This window comes from Lithobates pipiens, unplaced genomic scaffold, assembly GCF_037356315.1.
Source record: "Lithobates pipiens isolate NorthernLeopardFrog02 unplaced genomic scaffold, aLitPip1_a1.2 Scaffold_23, whole genome shotgun sequence".
NCBI lineage: Eukaryota > Metazoa > Chordata > Amphibia > Anura > Ranidae > Lithobates > Lithobates pipiens.
In genome coordinates, this window is record NW_027507785.1 from 143204620 (window position 1) to 143221326 (window position 16707).

Genomic DNA, 16707 nt, shown 5'->3' on the forward strand with positions numbered 1-16707 from the left:
TTTTTCTGCTTGTTTGCCGAGGTGACCATCTTGGCGTTTGTCAAGAGGGTTGAGAGAGGCCAGCAAGATTGCTTATGGCCACATCACCTTGAATGCACCCAACTCGTCTGATCTCGGATGCTAAGCAGGGTCGGGCCTGGTTAGGACCTGGATGGGAGAACGCCTGGGAATAACAGGTGCCGTAGGTTTTTTTCATATGTTGTTGGCGTTGACGACCTGTTTTATTTTTCTGCTTGTTTGCCGAGGTGACCATCTTGGCGTTTGTCAAGAGGGTTGAGAGTGGCCAGCAAGATTACCTTCGGCCACATAACCCTGAATGCACCCGATCTCATCTGATTTCGGATGCTAAGCAGCGTTGGGCCTGGTTAGTAGCTGGATAGGAGACCGCCTGAGAATACCAGGTGCCGTAGGCAATTTTTTAATATGTTGTTGGCGTCGATGACCTGTTTTATTTTTCTGCTTGTTTGCTGAGGTGACCATCTTGGCATTTGTCAAGAGGGTTGAGAGAGGCTAGCAAGATTGCCTACGGCCACATCGACCTGATTGCACCCGATCTCATTTGATCTTAGATGCTAAGCAGAGTCGGGCCTGGTTAGTAGCTGGATAGGAGACCTCCTGCCAATACCAGGTGCCGTAGGCAATTTTATAATATGTTGTTGGCGTCGACGACCTGTTTTATTTTTCTACTTGTTTGCTGAGGTGACCATCTTGGCATTTGTCAAGAGGGTTGAGAGTGGTCAGCAAGATCGCCTACAGCCACATCACCCTGAGTGCACCCTATCTCGTTTGATCTCGGATGCTAAGCAGAGTCGTGCCTGGTTAGTACCTGCATGGGAGACCACCTTGAAATGCCAGGTTCCGTAGGCTTTATTTTAATATGCTGTTGGCGTCGGCGACCTTTTTAATTTTTCTGTTTGTTTGCTGAGGTGACCATCATGTCCATCCATGACCATCTTGTCAAGAGGGATGAGAGTTGGCAGCAAAATCGCCTACAACCATATCACCCTGAATGCGCCCGATCTCATCTGATCTCGGATGCTAAGCAGGGTCTGGCCTGGTTAGTACCTGGATGGGAGACCGCCTGGAAATACCAGGTGCCGTGGGCTTTTTTTTTATATGTTGTTGGCGTCGACAACCTGTTTTATTTTTCTGCTTGTTTGCTGTGGTGACCAACTTGGCGTTTGTCAAGAAGGTTGAGAGTGGTCAGCAAGATCGCCTACGGCCACATCACCCTGAATGCGCCCGATCTCATCTGATCTTGGATGCTAAGCAGGATCAGGCCTGGTTAGTACCTGAATGGGAGACCGCCTGGGAATACCAGGTGCCGTAGGCTTTTTTTAATATGTTGTTGGCATCGACGACCTTTTTTTTGTGCTTGTTTGCCTAGGTGACCATCTTGGCGTTTGTCAAGAGGGTTGAGTGTGGCCAGCAAGATTGCCTACGGTCACGTCACCCTGAATGCGCCCCATCTCATCTGATGTTGGATGGTAAGCAGGGTCGGGCTTGTTTAGTACCTGTATGGGAGACAACCTGGGAATACCAGGTGCCGTAGTTTTTTTTTAAATATGTTGTTGGCGTTGACGACCTGTTTTATTTTTCTGTTTGTTTGCCGAGGTGACCATCTTGGCGTTTGTCAAGGGGTGGAGAGTGCCCAGTAAGATTGTCTACGGCCACATCACCCTGAATGCACCTGATCTCGTCTAATCTCGGATGCTAAGCAGGTTCGGGCCTGGTTAGTACCCGTATGGGAGACCGCCTGGAAATACCAGGTACCGTAGGCAATTTTTTAACCACTTTAGGACCGCCACATGTAATTATACGTCGGCAGAATGGCGTGTACGGGCACAAGCACGTACCCATACCTGCCTGCCTTCCAGCGGGTGGGGGGTCCGATTGGACCCTTCCCGATGGCTGCGGCGGTCCGTTTCGCTTCAGGAGCGATCCAGGATGAGGAGATGGCCGTTGGTTTCTGGCCATCCCCTCTTGATCGCACCTGGCGAATGAGAAACTTCCCCTGCCTGCGTTTACACTACACAGAAGAAGAAGTGATGTCACTCTCCTCGGAGCGGTCTTTTTGACCGGACTGTCAGAAGAGGACATAGTAAGTGTGCACCAATCTCTACACTGACACGTAGGTACACATAGGCACACAAATCACCCCCCGGTCGCCCCCCCCGCCCCCCCTCCCAGTCACAGTGTCACTGATTGCAGTGTTTATTTATTTACTGATCACTGCATTTAGTGTCAGTTGTGACAGTAAAAAGTGTCAGGGCAGTTAGTGTTAGGTCCAGGGTAGCCCCCTACCCCCAATAAAGGTTTAACCCCCTGATTGCCCCTGATTGCCCCTAGAGTTAACCCTTTCACCCCCTTTTAACAGTGTCACTAAGCAATCGTTTTTCTGATCGCTGCATTAGTGTCACTAGGTAGCTAGTTATTTTTTTATGTTCACCGCCAGGTTTTTATAGCATTAGGTACCCCCATATACTACCCAATAAAGGTTTTAACCCTCTGATTGCCCCTAGAGTTATCCCTTTCACCAGCAATCACCGCATAAGTGTCACTGGTGACGCTGGTTAGCCAGTTAGTTATTTCGTTATTTAGGTTCCCCGCCAGGTTTTTATAAAGCGTCCGGGAGCCCCATATACTACCTAATAAAGGTTATAACCCCCTGGTTGCCCCCAGGTAACCCTTTCACCCCCTTTTGCCAGTGTTACTAAGCGATCGTTTTTCCGATCGCTGCATTAGTGTCACTAGTGCCGCTAGGTACCTAGTTATTTTTTAGGTTCACCGTCAGGTTTTTCTAGCGTTAGGTACCCCCATATAGTACCCAATAAAGTTTTTAACCCCTTGATTGCCCCTAGAGTTAACCCTTTCACCAGCGATCACCGCATAAGTGTCACTGGTTACGCTGGTTAGCCAGTTAGTTATTTAGGTTCCCAGTCAGGTTTTTATATAGCGTCAGGGATCCCCATATACTACCTAATAAAGGTTTTAACCCCCTGATTGCCCCTAGTTAACCCTTTCACCAGTGATCACCGTATAAGTGTTACGGGTGACTCTGGTTAGTAAGTTTGCTTTTTATAGCATCAGGGCACCCCCCAATTATTACCCAATAAAGGTTTAACCCCCTGATGACCCGGTGGGTGATATCAATTAGGTTTTAGGGTCAGATAGGGTCTGCATCACCCCAGGCAGTGCTAGGTTAGTGCCAGTACTGCTAACACCCACGCGCAAAGCTTACACCTCCCGTAGTGGTATAGTATCTGAACAGATCAATATCTGATCTGATCAGATCTATACTAGCGTCCTCAGCAGTTTAGGGTTCCAAAAAACGCATTGTTAGTGGGATCAGCCCAGAAACCTGCTAGCACCTGCGTTGCGTTTGCAGAGTCAGGCCTGATCCCTGCGTTCATTAAAAGTTTTTTTGGTAGCGTTTTATATTTAAATCCTGAAGGCGGTGCTTGGTTTTCGGGGTACCGTACATGGATAGGCTCCTAAAAAGTCCCCCACATGTGGTATCCCCATACTCGGGAGAAGCAGCAGAATTTATTTTGGGGTGTAATTTCACATATGCCCATAGCATGTGTGAGTCATATATCATTTAGTGACAACTTTGTGCAAAAAAAAAAAGTTTGTAATATTCCCGCAACTTGTGTCAAAATATAAAATATTCCATGGACTCAAAAGGCCTCTCAGTAAATAGCTTGGGGTGTCTACTTTCCAAAATGGGGTCATTTGGGGGTTTTGTGCTATTCTGGCATTTCATGGCCTTCGAAACTGTGATAGGTAGTGAGGAGTGAAATCAAAAATTTGCACCCTTAGAAATCCTGAAGGCAGTGATTGGTTTTCGGGCTCCCAAAAAGTCCCACATATATGGTATCCCCGTACTCCGGAGAAGCAGCAGAATATATTTTGGAGTGCAATTCCACATATAACTATGGCATGTGTGAGCAATACATCATTTAGTGACAACTTTTTGTAAACTTTTTTTTTTCTGTGTCATTATTCAATCACTTGGGACAAAAAAAAATTCAATGGGCTCAACATGCCCCTCAGCAATTTCCTTGGGGTGTCTACTTTCCAAAATTGGGTCATTTGGGGGGGTTTGTACTGTCCTGCCATTTTAGCACCTCAAGAAATGAGATAGGCAGTCATAAATTAAAAGCTGTGTAAATTCCAGAAAATGTACTCTAGTTTGTAGACGCTATAACTTTTGCGAAAACCAATAAATATACGCTTATTGACATTTTTTTTTACTAAAGACATGTGGCTGAATACATTTTGCCCTAATTGTATGACTAAAATTTAGTTTATTCGATTTTTCTTATAACAAAAAGAAGAAATTATCTTTTTGTTTCAAAATTTTCGGTCTTTTTCCATTTATATCGCAAAAAATTAAAATCGCAGAGGCAATCAAATACCATCAAAAGATAGCTCTATTTGTGGGAAGAAAAGGACGCAAATTTCGTTTGGTTACAACATTGCATGACCGCGCAATTACCAGTTAAAGTAGTGCAGTGTGAAATTGTAAAAAGACCTCTGGTCCTTAGGCTGCCAATTGGTCTGGGGCTGAAGTGGTTAAGAAACAGAAAATAAACATATATTTTAGGATAACATTGAGTCAGCATTGGTCTCAAAATGGGTGTTGTAATACTCAAAATGGGTTTTTGAAAAGCAGTGTATAAGTTTATATTTTGTCCGAGATATTTGAAAAACCCTCATTTAAGACAGTATGTCGATAATTTTATGAGATGATATGTTTTAATATTTGTATATCGCCAAAGAGAGCACAATGTAAAAAAAAGTTTAATTTTGTAGTTTACATGTATGTTGATAGTTTTTTCGAAGATAGATGAATTATGCTAATAATAATAACCTAGTAATAATAGAATAGGTCGGCTATAAGATTGGAAATATAAATGAAAAACGGATTACATTAAATGTAAGATATGATTGATATTATTTGATTGATTGCAACGGTGTCTCAAATAGACAGAACAAGGCTAACGGAACCTGACTAAATGTAACAAATGTTGAGTCGACGTTATGTCTTATAATTTTCTCCCTTTCGCCTTGGTATTTTTAAGAGAATTAAACTTTATGATAATATATCCCTTTTAAGCAATGTAGTCTATGTCTTTCTTCTCTCGCTCTATCTTTCTCCTCTCTCAAATCTTTCTTTCTCTCTTGTTCTACTCCCTTTCGTCTCTATGCTCTTCTCTCTTCTCTCATTTTTCTTCTCGATTCTCTCTCTACACTCTCTTCTTTCTCTCTTCTCTCCCACCCTCTCTTCTATCTCTTCTCGCTTTCCTCTCTCCATATTCTCTCTCTCTCGAGTCTCTCTTTTTCTTTTTTCAGATTTTTTTTACAAATATTTATCTTTATCAAAAAAGAGTAGTAGATAATACATTGTAACCGCACATTCCACCAAATACTTTTCTATCATTATAACATCATTATAACATTCAAACTAACATTCATACTGACTACACCACCTCCAGGGAGTTTACACACACACACACACACACACACACATATATATATATATATATATATATATATATATATATATATATATACACATATAACTTTATCTTTTACTCACACCGTGGCCTGATGGATACTTATCACAAGACCCGGCAGCTGTTGAGAGTTATAGTCCGATATCACTATTAAATATGGACGTGAAGATCTACGCAAAAATAATGGCCGAGCGATTGAAAACACTCCTCCCCGATTGGATAAATACCGATCAGGTGGGATTCGTACAGGGACGGGATGGAAGGGATAACTCCTTGAAGTCGATCATTCTGATTCAAGAAGCAATAAGAAGGAAGACCCCCACACTACTTCTATCTGTTGACGCCGAGAAGGCCTTTGATAGAGTGGATTGGGAGTTTATAAAGGAGACCCTAAAATATATGGGACTGGGTGAGAGAATGATGAGATGGGTAAATGCGTTATATGCTCGGCCGACTGCCAGGATCAGGGTGAATGGATCTCTGTCTCGCCCCCTTGAATTGTTCAATGGAACAAGACAGGGATGTCCCCTATAGCCGATTCTCTTTGTGATCACTCTGGAGCCCCTTCTAGTAGCGATCCGAAGGAACCAGGATCTTAGGGGAGTCGAGGTGGGAGGAAGAGAATATAAGGTATCGGCATTTGCCGACGTCTTATTGCTATATATAGCAAACCCCAGAACATCGATCCCGTCGGCCCTTAAAGAACTGGAACAATATGGACGACTCTCAAATTTTTAAATTAACCTGTCGAAGTCAGAAATCCTGAACTTGAACCTTCTTTTTTCAAAATTTTCAGTCTTTTTCCTTTTATATCGTAAAAATTAAAAAATCGCAGAGGCAATCAAATACCATTAAAAGAAAGCTCTATTTGTGGGAAGAAAAAGATAAATTTCGTTTGGGTACAACATTGCATGACCGCGCAATTATCACTTAAAGCAGTCCAGTGCGAAATTGTAAAAAGTTAGTAGCTGGATGGGAGACCGCCTGGGAATACCAGGTGCTGTAGGCAATTTTTTAATATGTTGTTGGCGTCGACGACCTGTTTCATTTTTCTGCTTGTTTGCCGAGGTGACCATCTTGGCGTTTGTCAAGAGGGTTGAGAGTTGCCATTAAGATCGCCTATGGCCACATCACTCTGAATGCGCCTGATCTCATCTGATCTCGGATGCCTAGCAGGGTCAGGCCTGGATGGGAGACCGTCTGGGAATACCAGGTGCTGTAGGCTTTTTTTAAATATGTTGTTGGCGTCGACAACCTGTTTTATTTTTCTGCTTGTTTGCCGAGGTGACCATCTTGGCGTTTGTCAAGAGGGTTGAGAATGGCCAGTGGGATCGCCTATGGCTACATCTCCCTGAATGCGCCCCATCTCATCTGCTCTTGGATGCTAAGCAGGGTCATGCCTGGTTAGTACCTGGATGGGAGACTGCCTGGAAATAGCAGGTGCCGTATGCTTTTTAAATTGTTGTTGGCGTCGACGACCGTTTTATTTTTCTGCTTGTTTGCCGAGGTGACAATCTTGGCATTTGTCAAGAGGGTTGAGAGTGGCCAGCAACATCGCATACGGTCACACCACCCTGAATTTGCCTGATCTCGGATGCTAAGTAGGGTCGAGCCTGCTTAGCACCTGGATGGGAGACCGCCTGGGAATACCAGGTGCCGTAAGCTGTTTCTTAATATGTTGTTGGCATCTAAGGAACTGTTATATTTTTCTGCTTGTTTGCCAAGAGGGATGAGAGTGGCCAGCAAGATTGCCTACTGCCACATCACCTTGAACACATCTGATCTCGTCTGATTTGGTATGCTAAGCAGGGTCGGGCCTGGTTAGTACCTGGATGGGAGACCACCTGGGAATACCAGGTGCTATAGGCAATTTTTAATATTTTGTTGGCGTAGACGACCTGTTTTATTTTTCTACTTGTTTGCTGAGGTGACCATCTTGGTGTTTGTCAAGAGGGTTGAGAGTGGCCAGCAAGATCGCCTATGGCAACATCACCCTGAATGCACCCCATCTCATCTGGTCTCAGAGGCTAAGCAGGTTCGAGCCTGTTATGTACCTGGATGGGAGAACGCCTGGGAATACCAGGTGCCGTAGTTTTTTTTAATATGTTGTTGGCGTCGACTACCTGTTTTATTTTTCTGCTTGTTTGCCGAGGTGACCATCTTGGTGTTTGTCAAGAGGGTTGAGAGTGGCCAGCAAGATCGCCTATGGCTACATCACCCTGAATGCGCCCCATCTCATCTGATCTCGGATGCTAAGTAGGGTCGAGCCTGCTTAGCACCTGGATGGGAGACCGCCTGGGAATACCAGGTGCCGTAAGCTTTTTCTTAATATGTTGTTGGCGTCTAAGGAACTATTATATTTTTCTGCTTGTTTGCCAAGGTGACCATCTTGGCGTTTGTCAAGAGGGTTGAGAGTGGCCAGCAAGATCGCCTACTGCCGCATCACCTTGAATACATCTGATCTCGTCTGATTTGGTATGCTAAGCAGGGTCGGGCCTGGTTAGTACCTGGATGGGAGACCACCTGGGAATACCAGGTGCTATAGGCAATTTTTAATATTTTGTTGGCGTAGACGACCTGTTTTATTTTTCTACTTGTTTGCTGAGGTGACCATCTTGGTGTTTGTCAAGAGGGTTGAGAGTGGCCAGCAAGATCGCCTATGGCAACATCACCCTGAATGCACCCCATCTCATCTGGTCTCAGAGGCTAAGCAGGTTCGAGCCTGTTAAGTACCTGGATGGGAGAACGCCTGGGAATACCAGGTGCCGTGTTTTTTTTTTAATATGTTGTTGGCGTCGACTACCTGTTTTATTTTTCTGCTTGTTTGCCGAGGTGACCATCTTGGTGTTTGTCAAGAGGGTTGAGAGTGGCCAGCAAGATCGCCTATGGCTACATCACCCTGAATGCGCCCCATCTCATCTGATCTCGGATGCTAAGCAGGGTCGTACCTGGATGGGAGACCGCCTGGAAATACCAGGTGCCATATGCTTTTTTTAATATGTTGTTGGCGTCAACGGCCTGTTTTATTTTTCAGCTTGTTTGCTGAGGTGACAATCTTGGCGTTTGTCAAGAGGTTTGAGAGTGGCCAGCAATGTGTCCTACGACCACATCACCCTGTATACGCCTGATCTCATCTGATCTCGGATGCTAAGCAGGGTCAGGCCTGGTTTGTACATGGATGGTAGACCACCTGGGGATACCAGGTGATGAAGGCTTTTTTTTATATGTTGTTGGCGTCGACGACTGGTTTTATTTTTCTGCTTGTTTGCCGAGGTGACAATCTTGGCGTTTGTCAAGAGGGTTGAGAGTGGCCAGCAAGATCACCTGTGGTCACATCACCCTGAATGCGCCTGATCTTGTCTGATCTCGGATGCTAAGCATGGTCGAGCCTGCTTAGCACCTGGATGGGAGACCGCCTGGGAATACCAGGTGCCGTAGGCTTTTTCTTAATATGTTGTTGGCGTCTAAGGAAATGTTATACTTTTATGCTTGTTTGCCAAGGTGACATCTTGGCGTTTGTCAAGAGGTTTGAGAGGGGCCAGCAAGATCGCTTGCTGCCACATTACCTTGAACGCATCTGATCTCGTCTGATTTCGAATGCTAAGTAGGGTCGCGCCTGGTTAGTACCTGCATGGGAGCCCGTCTGGGAATACCAGGTGCTATAGACAATTTTTTATATTTTGTTGGCGTAGACGACCTGTTTTATTTTTCTACTTGTTTTCTGAGGTGACCATCTTGGCATTTGTCAAGAGGGTTGAGAGTGGCCAGCAAGATCGCCTATGGCTACATCACCCAGAATGCGCCCCATCTCATCTGATCTCGGATGGTAAGCAGGGTTGTACCTGGATGGAAGACCACCTGGAAATACCAGGTGCCATATGCTTTTTTAATATGTTGTTGGCATCGACGACCTGTTTTATTTTTCTGCTTGTTTGCTGAGGTGACAATCTTGGCGTTTGTCAAGAGGGTTGAGAGTGGCCAGCAAGGTCTCCTACGTCCACATCACCCTGAATACGCCTGATCTCGTCTGATCTCGGATGCTAAGCAGGGTCAGGCCTGGTTTGTACATGGATGGTAGAGCACCTGGGGACACCAGGTGATGAAGGCTTTTTTTTAAATATGTTGTTGGCATCGACGACCTTTTTTTTGTGCTTGTTTGCCTAGGTGACCATCTTGGCGTTTGTCAAGAGGGTTGAGTGTGGCCAGCAAGATTGCCTACAGTCACGTCACCCTGAATGCGCCCCATCTCATCTGATGTTGGATGGTAAGCATGCTTGTTTAGTACCTGTATGGGAGACAACCTGGGAATACCAGGTGCCGTAGGTTTTTTTTAAATATGTTGTTGGCGTTGACGACCTGTTTTATTTTTCTGTTTGTTTGCCGAGGTGACCATCTTGGCGTTTGTCAAGGGGTGGAGAGTGCCCAGCAAGATTGTCTACAGCCACATCACCCTGAATGCACCCGATCTCGTCTAATCTCGGATGCTAAGCAGGTTCGGGCCTGGTTAGTACCCATATGGGAGACCGCCTGGAAATACCAGGTACCGTAGGCAATTTTTTAACCACTTTAGGACCGCCGCATGTAATTATACGTCGGCAGAATGGCATGTACGGGCACAAGCACGTACCCATACGTGCCTGCCTTCCAGCGGGTAGGGGGTCCGATTGGACCCCTCCCGATGGCTGCGGCGGTCCGTTTTGCTTCAGGAGCGATCCAGGATGAGGAGATGGCCGTTGGTTTCTGGCCATCCCCTCTTGATCGCACCTGGCGAATGAGAAGCTTCCCCTGCCTGTGTAGTGTAAACGCAGGCAGGAGGAAGTGATGTCACTCTCCTCAGAGCGGTCTTTTTGACCGGACTGTCAGAAGAGGACATAGTAAGTGTGCACCAATCTCTACACTGACACGTAGGTACACATAGGCACACAAATCACCCCCCGGTCGCCCCCCACCCCCCCTCCCAGTCACAGTGTCACTGATTGCAGTGTTTATTTATTTACTGATCACTGCATTTAGTGTCAGTTGTGACAGTAAAAAGTGTCAGGGCAGTTAGTGTTAGGTCCAGGGTAGCCCCCTACCCCCCAATAAAGTTTTACCCCCCTGATTGCCCCTAGAGTTAACCCTTTCACCCCCTTTTAACAGTGTCACTAAGCAATCGTTTTTCTGATTGCTGCATTAGTGTCACTGGTGCCACTAGGTAGCTAGTTATTTTTTTAGGTTCACCGCCAGGTTTTTATAGCATTAGGTACCCCCATATACTACCCAATAAAGGTTTTAACCCTCTAATTGCCCCTAGAGTTAACCCTTTCACCAGCAATCACCGCATAAGTGTCACTGGTGACGTTGGTTAGCCAGTTAGTTATTTCGTAATTTAGGTTCCCCGCCAGGTTTTTATAAAGCGTCCGGGAGCCCCATATACTACCTAATAAAGGTTATAACCCCCTGATTGCCCCCAGGTAACCCTTTCACCCCCTTTTGCCAGTGTTACTAAGCGATCGTTTTTCCGATCGCTGCATTAGTGTCACTGGTGCCGCTAGGTACCTAGTTATTTTTTAGGTTCACCGTCAGGTTTTTCTAGCGTTAGGTACCCCCATATAGTACCCAATAAAGGTTTTAACCCCTTGATTGCCCCTAGAGTTAACCCTTTCACCAGCGATCACCGCATAAGTGTCAATGGTTACGCTGGTTAGCCAGTTAGTTATTTAGGTTCCCAGTCAGGTTTTTATATAGCGTCAGGGATCCCCATATACTACCTAATAAAGGTTTTAACCCCCTGATTGCCCCTAGTTAACCCTTTCACCAGTGATCACCGTATAAGTGTTACGGGTGACTCTGGTTAGTAAGTTTGCTTTTTATAGCATCAGGGCACCCACCAATTATTACCCAATAAAGGTTTAACCCCCTGATGACCCGGTGGGTGATATCAATTAGGTTTTAGGGTCAGATAGGGTCTGCATCACCCCAGGCAGTGCTAGGTTAGTGCCAGTACTGCTAACACCCACGCGCAAAGCTTACACCTCCCGTAGTGGTATAGTATCTGAACAGATCAATATCTGATCTGATCAGATCTATACTAGCGTCCCCAGCAGTTTAGGGTTCCAAAAAAACGCATTGTTAGTGGGATCAGCCCAGATACCTGCTAGCACCTGCGTTGCGTTTGCAGAGTCAGGCCTGATCCCTGCGTTCGTTAAAAGTTTTTTTGGTAGCGTTTTATATTTAAATCCTGAAGGCGGTGCTTGGTTTTCGGGGTACCGTACATGGCTAGGCTCCTAAAAAGTCCCCCACATGTGGTATCCCCATACTCGGGAGAAGCAGCAGAATTTATTTTGGGGTGTAATTTCACATATGCCCATAGCATGTGTGAGCAATATATAATTTAGTGACAACTTTGTGCAAAAAAAAAAAGTTTGTAATATTCCCGCAACTTGTGTCAAAATATAAAATATTCCATGGACTCAAAAGGCCTCTCAGTAAATAGCTTGGGGTGTCTACTTTCCAAAATGGGGTAATTTGGGGGGGGGTTTGTGCTATTCTGGCATTTCATGGCCTTCGAAACTGTGATAGGTAGTGAGGAGTGAAATCAAAAATTTGCACCCTTAGAAATCCTGAAGGCAGTGATTGGTTTTCGGGGTGCCGTACGCGGCTAGGCTCCAAAAAAGTCCCACATATATGGTATCCCCGTACTCCGGAGAAGCAGCAGAATATATTTTGGAGTGCAATTCCACATATAACTATGGCATGTGTGAGCAATATATCATTTAGTGACAACTTTTTGTAAACTTTTTTTTTCTGTATCATTATTCAATCACTTGGGACAAAAAAAAATTCAATGGGCTCAACATGCCCCTCAGCAATTTCCTTGGGGTGTCTACTTTCCAAAATTGGGTCATTTGGGGGGGGGGGTTTGTACTGTCCTGCCTTTTTAGCACCTCAAGAAATGAGATAGGCAGTCATAAATTAAAAGCTGTGTAAATTCCAGAAAATGTGCTCTAGTTTGTAGACGCTATAACTTTTGCAAAAACCAATAAATACGCTTATTGACATTTTTTTTACTAAAGACATGTGGCTGAATACATTTTGCCCTAATTGTATGACTAAAATTTAGTTTATTCGATTTTTCTTATAACAAAAAGAAGAAATTATCTTTTTTTTTCAAAATTTTCTGTCTTTTTCCATTTATATCGCAAAAAATAAAAATCGCAGAGGCAATCAAATACCATCAAAAGATAGCTCTATTTGTGGGAAGAAAAGGACGCAAATTTCGTTTGGTTACAACATTGCATGACCGCGCAATTACCAGTTAAATTAGTGCAGTGTGAAATTGTAAAAAGACCTCTGGTCCTTAGGCTGCCAATTGGTCTGGGGCTGAAGTGGTTAAGAAACAGAAAATAAACATATATTTTAGGATAACATTGAGTCAGCATTGGTCTCAAAATGGATGTTGTAATACTCGAAATGGGTTTTTGAAAAGCAGTGTATAAAGTTTATAGTTTGTCCGAGATATTTGAAAAACCCTCATTAAGACAGTATGTCGATAATTTTATGAGATGATATGTTTTAATATTTGTATATCGCCAAAGAGAGCACAATGTAAAAAAAAGTTTACTTTTGTAGTTTACATGTATGTTGATAGTTTTTTCGAAGATAGATGAATTATGCTAATAATAATAACCTAGTAATAATAGAATAGGTCGGCTATAAGATTGGAAATATAAATGAAAAACGGATTACATTAAATGTAAGATATGATTGATATTATTTGATTGATTGCAACGGTGTCTCAAATAGACAGAACAAGGCTAACGGAACCTGACTAAATGTAACAAATGTTGAGTCGACGTTATGTCTTATAATTTTCTCCCTTTCGCCTTGGTATTTTTAGAGAATTAAACTTTATGATAATATATCCCTTTTAAGCAATGTAGTCTATGTCTTTCTTCTCTCGCTCTATCTTTCTCCTCTCTCAAACCTTTCTTTCTCTCTTGTTCTACTCCCTTTCATCTCTATGCTCTTCCCTCTTCTCTCATTTTTCTTCTCGATTCTCTCTCTACACTCTCTTCTTTCTCTCTTCTCTCCCACCCTCTCTTCTATCTCTTCTCGCTTTCCTCTCTCCATATTCTCTCTCTCTCGAGTCTCTCTTTTTCTTTTTTCAGATTTTTTTTACAAATATTTATCTTTATCAAAAAAGAGTAGTAGATAATACATTGTAACCGCACATTCCACCAAATACTTTTCTATCATTATAACATCATTATAACATTCAAACTAACATTCATACTGACTACACCACCTCCAGAGAGTTTACACACACACACACATATATATATACACATATAACTTTATCTTTTACTCACACCGTGGCCTGATGGATACTTATCACAAGACCCGGCAGCTGTTGAGAGTTATAGGCCGATATCACTATTAAATATGGACGTGAAGATCTACGCGAAAATAATGGCCGAGCGATTGAAGACACTCCTCCCCGATTGGATAAATACCGATCAGGTGGGATTCGTACAGGGACGGGATGGGAGGGATAACTCCTTGAAGTCGATCATTCTGATTCAAGAAGCAATAAGAAGGAAGACCCCCACACTACTTCTATCTGTTGACGCCGAGAAGGCCTTTGATAGAGTGGATTGGGAGTTTATAAAGGAGACCCTAAAATATATGGGACTGGGTGAGAGAATGATGAGATGGGTAAATGCGTTATATGCTCGGCCGACTGCCAGGATCAGGGTGAATGGATCTCTGTCTCGCCCCCTTGAATTGTTCAATGGAACAAGACAGGGATGTCCCCTATCGCCGATTCTCTTTGTGATCACTCTGGAGCCCCTTCTAGTAGCGATCCGAAGGAACCAGGATCTTAGGGGAGTCGAGGTGGGAGGAAGAGAATATAAGGTATCGGCATTTGCCGACGACTTATTGCTATATATAGCAAACCCCAGAACATCGATCCCGCTGGCACTTAAAGAACTGGAACAATATGGACGACTCTCAAATTTTTAAATTAACCTGTCGAAGTCAGAAATCCTTAACTTGAACCTTCTTTTTTCAAAATTTTCAGTCTTTTTCCTTTTATATCGTAAAAAATTAAAAATCGCAGAGGCAATCAAATACCATTAAAAGAAAGCTCTATTTGTGGGAAGAAAAAGACAAATTTCGTTTGGGTACAACATTGCATGACCGCGCAATTACCACTTAAAGCAGTCCAGTGCGAAATTGTAAAAAGTTAGTAGCTGGATGGGAGACCGCCTGGGAATACCAGGTGCTGTAGGCAATTTTTTAATATGTTGTTGGCGTCGACGACCTGTTTCATTTTTCTGCTTGTTTGCCGAGGTGACCATCTTGGCGTTTGTCAAGAGGGTTGAGAGTGGCCATTAAGATCGCCTATGGCCACATCACTCTGAATGCGCCTGATCTCGTCTGATCTCGGATGCCTAGCAGGGTCAGGCCTGGATGGGAGACCGTCTGGGAATACCAGGTGCTGTAGGCTTTTTTTAAATATGTTGTTGGCGTCGACAACCTGTTTTATTTTTCTGCTTGTTTGCCGAGGTGACCATCTTGGCGTTTGTCAAGAGGGCTGAGAATGGCCAGTGGGATCGCCTATGGCTACATCTCCCTGAATGCGCCCCATCTCATCTGATCTTGGATGCTAAGCAGGGTCGTGCCTGGTTAGTACCTGGATGGGAGACTGCCTGGAAATAGCAGGTGCCGTATGCTTTTTAAATTGTTGTTGGCGTCGACGACCGTTTTATTTTTCTGCTTGTTTGCCGAGGTGACAATCTTGGCGTTTGTCAAGAGGGTTGAGAGTGGCCAGCAACATCGCATACGGTCACACCACCCTGAATTCGCCTGATCTCGGATGCTAAGTAGGGTTGAGCCTGCTTAGCAGCTGGATGGGAGACCGCCTGGGAATACCAGGTGCCGTAAGCTTTTTCTTAATATGTTGTTGGCATCTAAGGAACTGTTATATTTTTCTGCTTGTTTGCCAAGGTGACCATCTTGACGTTTGTCAAGAGGGTTGAGAGTGGCCCGCAAGATCGCCTACTGCCACATCACCTTGAACACATTTAATCTCGTCTGATTTGGTATGCTAAGCAGGGTTGGGCCTGGTTAGTACCTGGATGGGAGACCACCTGGGAATACCAGGTGCTATAGGCAATTTTTAATATTTTGTTGGCGTAGACGACCTGTTTTATTTTTCTACTTGTTTGCTGAGGTGACCATCTTGGTGTTTGTCAAGAGGGTTGAGAGTGGCCAGCAAGATCGCCTATGGCAACATCACCCTGAATGCACCCCATCTCATCTGGTCTCAGAGGCTAAGCAGGTTCGAGCCTGTTAAGTACCTGGATGGGAGAACGCCTGGGAATACCAGGTGCCGTAGTTTTTTTTAATATGTTGTTGGCGTCGACTACCTGTTTTATTTTTCTGCTTGTTTGCCGAGGTGACCATCTTGGTGTTTGTCAAGAGGGTTGAGAATGGCCAGCAAGATCGCCTATGGCTACATCACCCTGAATGCGCCCCATCTCATCTGATCTCGGATGCTAAGTAGGGTCGAGCCTGCTTAGCACCTGGATGGGAGACCGCCTGGGAATACCAGGTGCCGTAAGCTTTTTCTTAATATGTTGTTGGCGTCTAAGGAACTATTATATTTTTCTGCTTGTTTGCCAAGGTGACCATCTTGGCGTTTGTCAAGAGGGTTGAGAGTGGCCAGCAAGATCGCCTACTGCCACATCGCCACATCACCTTGAACACATCTGATCTCGTCTAATTTGGTATGCTAAGCAGGGTCGGGCCTGGTTAGTACCTGGATGGGAGACCACCTGGGAATACCAGGTGCTATAGGCAATTTTTAATATTTTGTTGGCGTAGACGACCTGTTTTATTTTTCTACTTGTTTGCTGAGGTGACCATCTTGGTGTTTGTCAAGAGGGTTGAGAGTGGCCAGCAAGATCGCCTATGGCAACATCACCCTGAATGCACCCATCTCATCTGGTCTCAGAGGCTAAGCAGGTTCGAGCCTGTTAAGTACCTGGATGGGAGAACGCCTGGGAATACCAGGTGCCGTAGTTTTTTTTTAATATGTTGTTGGCGTCGACTACCTGTTTTATTTTTCTGCTTGTTTGCCGAGGTGACCATCTTGGAGTTTGTCAAGAGGGTTGAGAGTGGCCAGCAAGATCGCTTA

The 16707-nt window shown here is 44.4% G+C and overlaps 18 pseudogenes; all 18 read left to right on the top strand.

The window, feature by feature from the left end:
* Positions 1-294: 294 nt before the first annotated feature.
* On the top strand, positions 295-413 carry LOC143928799 (5S ribosomal RNA; annotated as a pseudogene).
* Positions 414-521: 108 nt separating this feature from the next.
* LOC143928782 (5S ribosomal RNA) lies at positions 522-640 on the top strand (annotated as a pseudogene).
* Positions 641-748: 108 nt separating this feature from the next.
* Positions 749-867, top strand: LOC143929112 (5S ribosomal RNA; annotated as a pseudogene).
* A 120-nt stretch (positions 868-987) lies between these two features.
* LOC143928990 (5S ribosomal RNA) lies at positions 988-1106 on the top strand (annotated as a pseudogene).
* A 108-nt stretch (positions 1107-1214) lies between these two features.
* On the top strand, positions 1215-1333 carry LOC143928734 (5S ribosomal RNA; annotated as a pseudogene).
* A 329-nt stretch (positions 1334-1662) lies between these two features.
* On the top strand, positions 1663-1781 carry LOC143928519 (5S ribosomal RNA; annotated as a pseudogene).
* A 5074-nt stretch (positions 1782-6855) lies between these two features.
* On the top strand, positions 6856-6974 carry LOC143929100 (5S ribosomal RNA; annotated as a pseudogene).
* Positions 6975-7272: 298 nt separating this feature from the next.
* On the top strand, positions 7273-7391 carry LOC143928916 (5S ribosomal RNA; annotated as a pseudogene).
* Positions 7392-7498: 107 nt separating this feature from the next.
* LOC143928444 (5S ribosomal RNA) lies at positions 7499-7617 on the top strand (annotated as a pseudogene).
* Positions 7618-7723: 106 nt separating this feature from the next.
* Positions 7724-7842, top strand: LOC143928623 (5S ribosomal RNA; annotated as a pseudogene).
* A 109-nt stretch (positions 7843-7951) lies between these two features.
* Positions 7952-8070, top strand: LOC143929070 (5S ribosomal RNA; annotated as a pseudogene).
* A 548-nt stretch (positions 8071-8618) lies between these two features.
* LOC143929021 (5S ribosomal RNA) lies at positions 8619-8737 on the top strand (annotated as a pseudogene).
* A 107-nt stretch (positions 8738-8844) lies between these two features.
* On the top strand, positions 8845-8963 carry LOC143928781 (5S ribosomal RNA; annotated as a pseudogene).
* Positions 8964-9955: 992 nt separating this feature from the next.
* On the top strand, positions 9956-10074 carry LOC143928784 (5S ribosomal RNA; annotated as a pseudogene).
* Positions 10075-15123: 5049 nt separating this feature from the next.
* LOC143928772 (5S ribosomal RNA) lies at positions 15124-15242 on the top strand (annotated as a pseudogene).
* Positions 15243-15564: 322 nt separating this feature from the next.
* On the top strand, positions 15565-15683 carry LOC143928831 (5S ribosomal RNA; annotated as a pseudogene).
* A 107-nt stretch (positions 15684-15790) lies between these two features.
* On the top strand, positions 15791-15909 carry LOC143929047 (5S ribosomal RNA; annotated as a pseudogene).
* A 106-nt stretch (positions 15910-16015) lies between these two features.
* Positions 16016-16134, top strand: LOC143928636 (5S ribosomal RNA; annotated as a pseudogene).
* Positions 16135-16707: the final 573 nt, after the last annotated feature.